General features: G+C 35.8%; 1 protein-coding gene across 3 annotated transcripts in view; it reads right to left on the bottom strand.

Moving 5' to 3' along the window:
- Positions 1-6688, bottom strand: part of SOX5 (SRY-box transcription factor 5) — a 1018333-nt gene extending 1011645 nt beyond the window's left edge. For all 3 annotated transcript variants that reach the window (XM_027771080.1, XM_027771084.1, XM_027771082.1), the window contains exon 1: positions 6647-6688. The gene's annotated coding sequence lies outside the window, so the exon portion shown is untranslated. The remainder of the gene's footprint in view (positions 1-6646) is intronic.
- Positions 6689-7273: the final 585 nt, after the last annotated feature.

Raw genomic sequence — 7273 nt, 5'->3', positions numbered from 1 at the left:
TCAAACTCAACATTTCAGATGAGTTTCACATTTAACAATTACTCAGTTCTAAAATGACTAACTATTCAGAGACTTTTTTCTCTCCAACTCTTTAGACTCCGACAAAGGAAATCACAGTAAGGCAAGATACCATGGTGAGAAATGAGGACTATTAGTATAACCTTAGTGCACATGTAGAAAATGTCTTGATCTACCAATAGAACCAAGTGATTTGCAAGATCCTATTCCTTAAATACTTCCTGCACAAAAAATGTAAAAAAAAAAATCATTATATCTATTATAATAAAATAGAATATTTATTGATACAGAGCTATTATTGCTTTTAACCTTATTAATGTGATTAAAATCATGAAAATTCGCCTGTGAAATAGTATCTAACTAAACTTGACAAATTAGTTTCATTCATGCTTTTCTCCTGTTTGTTCTGATTTTTCCACTTTTCTCGCTCATTCGACTCTTTCCTGGGCAAAACAATAATAACTATTATTGTTATTTAGATTTATCTTTTTACTACATAAAGTTTCAGTTTGCCCTCTCGGTCTCTGTTCTTTCTGCCATCACCCCTGGAACACAGCCAGGGCTGTGCTGGAGAGGTGCCAGAGTGTCCTGTTCTTTTGCAGTTGGAGTGCCTCTGTGTGTTTCTCAAGCTTACCTAAGTCACCATTTACAATATTGAGCAGAAAGAGCAGGTTGGGTTAGCCAGCCTTCATAAGTCCACTGGTTACATGATACAAAATATATAGCCAACTGTAGAATTTATAGCAATAACATTTATGTATCATGTTACTCCTAGAACAATCCAATTTATAAAGTGCCTATTGTGTATACATAAGGAATAATCATAAATCATTTACATTAAACAGTGTCAACAGGCAACACACAACTTTCCCCTTCAATTCTGCACAGGGAGATTAATGAGGGATTTGAAGGGAAGCACACTTTAAAAAAAAAAACAACTCTGATTCATCCTAGGTGAACAACATCCCCATATATAGGAGCAGGTGTCTGCAGCATGATTTAGATACCTACGGAACATCTCTGGAAAATATTAACTTTCTCTGAAGTAGAGAGATGTCCACAAAGCAAGCTGGAATGTGGCAAGAACTCAAATCTGTCACCCACTTCAACCTTTCTTTTATTTCCTTCTCAGTGAAGAATGAACTTTAAACAAACAAATAGAGAAAATGTTCAGGCCCTGTTTGACCCATTGTCTGACATGCTTTCACCTACAGGTACTTTTAGGAAACCTGGGGAAGATTACTTACTTTAGCTGCTTTGTCTCTGACTTAGTAAGTGACCAAAGCTATGAAGAGCTCGACAGTGAAAATTCAACAAGAGGTCTTCGAAAAGGTCATGAAGAATGCATGTGGAGGACAAACCATGGATGGATTTCAAAATTTTTGCACAAAATAAACTCAGGCTTTCATTCCATTTTCCATGAGCTCTTTTAAGGCCCCCTTATGTGTCTGTGGATTTTCTTCTCTGCTTTGGCCCTCGCTCACGACCTATTCAGAACGACAATCACCTTCAGAGATCTATGCCTTGTACTTCCAAGTAAAACTAATTCCTTCTCCTTCAAAAGCTCTTAAAATTAAGAATAGGAAATGTTTTGGGGACCAGCAGATGGTGAGGTGGTTAAGGTGCTGGTCTCTCACATGACTGACCACAATTTGAGTCCCAGACCTGGCAGCTCACGCTCTCTCTCTCTCTTTCGTGAGCACATGTGCCCTATAGAAAATTTTAAAAATAATAATAATAAATAAAATTAAATAAATAATTATTTAAAAATAGGAAACGTTTTAATGATTTACAAAATTTGTGAAAGCATTTACTCTTTTCTGAAACTTACACCCACCCGGTTGAATTGTACACCATATAAGGAAAATATCATTTGAATTTTTTGTACAATATTTTGGTCCTCTGTCTTCTCTCTTTTGTAAGGATTACAGGATTAACCTTTGTTTTCTGCCTTAACCCACTGCTTTAGAAATAACCAATGTTTTGTTCCAGCTGAAACTGATGAATAACTTAAAGGTTTTCTTATACATTAAATAAACTGGTGCTTCAGAAAACTCACTTTTTCACCAAACTGATGACTTATTATTATGGAGAGAAGCAACTCCCTACCTCAGTTAAAATTAAAACTAAATTTGAAAAACAGAACAAAAAGAATAGCAAGAATATCTGTAAACTAGTTTTCAATGAATGAACTACCTGCTGTTTCCTAGTCACAGATAACTGACACTACATAAAGACAGGTTGGAATCTAGAAAGAAAAATAAAATGAAAACTACAGACACACAGAGTGACGAGGTTCACAAATCTCCTTCAATGCACGAGTTGGTGGTAAACACGTTTTCGGAGCTGGTGGTGGTTGTTTTTAAGCAACATGTTAATCTGAAAGGTCAGGTCTCCCTTTGGAGATATGTTCTGCAAATTGGTCTTGCCCCCAACTATCTGTCTTTTGGTGGTTTTAACTGCTGGGAAAAAAATGTGCTTCCTCACAATTAGGGGTATTGAACCTAATAAAGAGCAATGACAACTCACTTTAGTCATAAATGGAAGATTCTAGTTACAAAGCTTATCCATTCATGAGGAGCAGTGTTCACTTCAGAGGACTTTTATTTGTGTGAAGAGACAAAAGGTGACAGAGAGCACCTTCCTTTATTTAACATGTTTATTCTTCAAACATATCTGATAAGCATAAAAGCCTTTCACTGGTATGTTGATTTGCTTAAGAAGAAAAATTCTCCTTGCACTTGGTGAAGGAACTGAAAATCCCAGGCTAATTTCTGCTTTTTCTCAATAAACTGAAGAATCTATATAAGAACATTATTTCTATGACTTCTATCTCAGCGACTGCTACTCTGATCTCCAACTTGTTAAAAGTTTATTTTCTTCTCGACCTAATACAAAATACACAATTGCAATTAGGCATTTACAAAAGAAACAAATCTTATGATTGAACTATACTTTCTATCAATTCTGTTCTAAATTTTTCAATTAAAAATAATTATTAAGAAAATAATTGACCTTACTAAAATGTTCCAAAATAAAATATCACTAAAAAGAAAAAACTAATCAGCAAGTCAATGGGTAGTTTGGTCCAATTATCAAAAATGATTTCCTTTACAAATTACTCTCATAGACCTGATCAATACTTTTGTTAAGTGAACTAAACTGAAGGGATTGAGAATGCATATAGACAAGGCTCCCATAAGCAATAAAAGCTGTTTCAACATCGCAACTTTATATATTTATATATATATGTAAATCTTTCAAAGTTGCCAGTATAAAATTCTAACCTAGAATGGAAGATTTTGATTCTTTTTCTTACACAGAATAATTGGAAACAAACAAACAAAAACAAAAAAACAACTCCAGGCTAAATGACTCATTTCCACTTTAGCTAACAAGAAAATATTTCTTTTTATTCTTAATGTATTAATATATTATCATTTAAACTACTAGTTACACATTATTCTCATTTTGTCTCCTTACTCAGGAGATGATCCCAGGAACAACTCATTATCCTGTGTAGCTGTGGTTAGCAATGCTGGTTTCTGTTTGTTTCAGAAGGCACTGATTCAATGTCATTTTTAGAGTTTCTTAAACTAGAACCTATGGATTGCTAGGAGATCCATAGGCCTCCACAAAGATATGTGAAATTTCCTGTGTATGTACACATTGTGATTTTTGTGGTTTCGCTGGCAATAAACTTTTTTTTTTTTTTTGATGCCTAACATCCATGCGGCCTCTTTCAGCCAACAGTATCCCATTTTCCTCTGGGATACAATCCCAAGGTCTAGTCCACAATGTAAACAATGAAGTTGATTTTACCCTCTGCTTCTAGAAAGGTATACAGGATTCGTCAGCGATCTAATCAGAGTGAAATAGACTTTCAATAGAGCTTCTGGGAGAGAGACTCTCTTTTTCAGCTTGATCTGAACAAAGCCTGAGAGGCTGTCACCATTGAGGCAACGTGCTGCCGCCATCTTGCAACCAAATGAAGTCAGAGACTTAAGATGTGATCGTGAGAACTGAGAGATGGAGAAAAATTGAGTCCCGCTTACACTATTTAATCCAGAAGTTAGCTCTGCACTTGGATTCCACATGTGAATAAATATGCAGACACACATTCACACATTCACTCCACAGCACTGGCATCCCTGTCTCCTCCTGTAACTGGCTTTCTCTCACCTTTCCTATCTGTTCCAAATGTCCTTCCATGCCCTTCACTTCTGTCCATCCTACCTGTCTTTAATCTCACTACATATTGTCAAAATCATACACCATATGCTATTTCTTAATTTGGCACAGAGAAATTCTGTCAGTTTTCCAGTTCTTTTCAATCAAAGCTTATGCGATACAGGATTATTTTCCAGTTGAGAGAAAGAGAGAGACAGAGAAGGAGGGAAGGGAGAAGAGAGGAAGGAAGAAAGGGAGGCAGGAAGCAAAACAATAGGCTTTAAAAATCAAGGATTCACATGCAGAGCCATGTAGTACATTTCAAACTGAGATTTTGTTTAGACACATACGAGAAAATATATTTCGATTAGGTATCTTCAGAATAGATTAGTAGAAAAGGATTTGTATGCATTCTGATCGCAATTTCAACCAGACTTAACTGACATCATACTGGGGCCCCTAGAAGTAACTGCGGAGGTTTAGAAGCACTCCACTTCCTTTGAACTGGCTCTATAAATGCCAAGAGTCGGTATTTTAGATTAAATGAATAGATTAATAAACATCTTTGGAATATCCATCATTAAGGTGATTGATGTTCTATTGCCAGCAGTAACTCAAAGAAATGCCGTGCTATTTAAAAAATATTGCATGTTGTTCTCGCCACTTTGCCAATGTTATGACACCATGTAAGTATAATGGTATCTATACATTTTGGCAGTACTAACGATTCATGAAGTCAATAGATATTAAAGCACTTTAAGTTTACATGGGCATCAGTATTGGCACCACTCCTATTTACAACACTGATAAACGGCCTTTCATTAGTAAATTTACAGTGTAGCCATAATTTCTTTAGGGAACCAAGAGGTTCATTCAGAAAATTGCCACAACATTTGTCTCCACAAAGATGATGAATATGGCTTATGAAATTAAATGCTTTTAAAAATTAAAATCATATTGCCAAGAGAAGAGACATGTTTTTTTCCTGCTTTGCTAACATTTTTAAATGATCAGAATTGCACTCTCAGCAGTTACAATGTGTAATCTAGAGAGTGTCTTAGTGCACCTATTAAATATGTCCAAATATATCACTGCTAGGTCTGTGTAGTATATTCATAACCTACTGGACACTGGTTCAATATACATTTATTATTTTATCTTCTAATCCCATTCCTTTATTAAGCTATAAAACACATAAAGTATCATTGGAATAAAATATCTTTTGTTTGTATTTACTGCATTTCCTATATTTAATCCTTTGGGACTATCTCCAGCTACTAATGCAAAATTTATTGTAAGTCTAAACTATTACAAACTGTTACAATTTTTAATCATGACTCAAATAAAATACATATTTTGTCAAAAATCAACATTAACTAAGCAAGAAAATCTATCTAATTCCAACATAGGCTTTGCTCAACCGGAGAAATCAATGATGTGGAAGAAGATGAAAGAGAACAGTTATCACTAACAAAAAGCCTAAGAGTCAGTGTCGTATATGCGAAGATGAAATGTACATTGTGGCTTTGTATGATGTGCTTTGTGGCATCCTATTCTTTCATTTGCCTTCAAATACATGCAAGTATAGGAAATATGCACGTGTGTCAGAAATATTTCTTTAAACCACTACTACTTTTTCAAATTTGCTATAGGTCACATGTACTTGCCAGAGGAAGACAGAGAGGGGGAAAGTGAGATATCACCTCCCAGGGAGCATGGCCATGACATAAGCCTTCTCTTCCAGTCTCTCTAGGATTTGGGGCATGTACACACATGTGCTCAGAGTGATTTTCAAGCTACTGGGTATGGGATTTGAACCACAGTCATCCATTTCTGATCCAGCTGCCTTGACCTCCATACTACCTCCTGATCCAAGTAGATTTCCTTTTTTAAAATTCTATCCTAATTAGTAAATATAAAGTTTAAAAAAAATTCTATCCTATTATCACTGAATCTACAAAAATTAAACCTGAAAGAGTTTAATTAATTGTTTGGTCATATGAACCACTATCTCTAAATTACCAAATTTCTTTAGCCTTAGCTCATTCAATCAAAAAGAAATTGTTCTAAATGCTTGCAAAATTGTGTGTGAACTCTTTCTTAAGTATTGCGCTCTATGGGAACCAGCAGTTAGCATAATGGCTATGTCGCTAGACTCCCACGTGGTCGACCGCGGTTCGTGTCCCGGACCCGGTGCTTAAAACTCATGCCGGGCGCGTGTGCGTGCGTGCCCAAGATCCCGAGAGGAGAATGGAGGAGAAGGGATTGCGGCGTGACCATCCCCCCGGGGGGTGATTTCTCGCTTTCTGTCTCTATGTCTCTCTCTGTCTGTCTGGTGAGCGCACGCGCCCTACAGTGAAAATCTCTCCAAAAAAAAAAAAAAAAAAAAGAATTGCGCTCTATGGTCTATATAATACAAACATAATGATACAAATAATAAGATAAGCATTTTACATACCCTAGTAGATTGCTAACTCCTTTTGGGCAGAAGCATATTTTTTAGCATCTTTGGATCGACAGTGGTCAGCACAGCACCTGGAATATGCAAGATACACGAACACCCAGTAAATGTGCTTGAATGAATTAAATGACAGAGTGCTGATTGAAATCCGTTTGGAAGGTATGAATTAAATGACACAGCCATTCTACATAGTACCCTTCCATCTTTGCATGCTTAGTAAAGTAACTGTGCACATTCTTGTAAATTTGAATGACAACCCTACTCCCAAAACTCAGTTCTCAAGAATAATTGCCTCTAACTGCATATTATTTTACACATCATTATTGTCTTTTGGTTTTGGTGGAAGCAATACAATGATGTGTTTGAACTCCTGTCCTTTAGAATTAGGCTAACAGAAGCCCAAATCTAGGTCCTGCCATTTATTATTTACATGGTTTAGGATACATTACTTAATCTGACTAAATCCAGCTATCTGTAAAATGAGAATAATTATAGTATATTTCAAATAATGCTGTTTAAGGATTAAAGGAAACAATGATTAGCACACTGCCTGATATGAATATACTATTGAAAATAGCAACTGTTATTGGCATTCATTCCTCTTTTCCTCCCTTTAATGTAATG

This window comes from Tupaia chinensis, unplaced genomic scaffold (assembly GCF_000334495.1).
Source record: "Tupaia chinensis unplaced genomic scaffold, TupChi_1.0 Scaffold000028_1, whole genome shotgun sequence".
Classification (NCBI taxonomy): domain Eukaryota; kingdom Metazoa; phylum Chordata; class Mammalia; order Scandentia; family Tupaiidae; genus Tupaia; species Tupaia belangeri.
The sequence above is the reverse complement of the archived record's forward strand: the minus strand, read 5'-3'. Positions and strand labels throughout refer to the sequence as shown.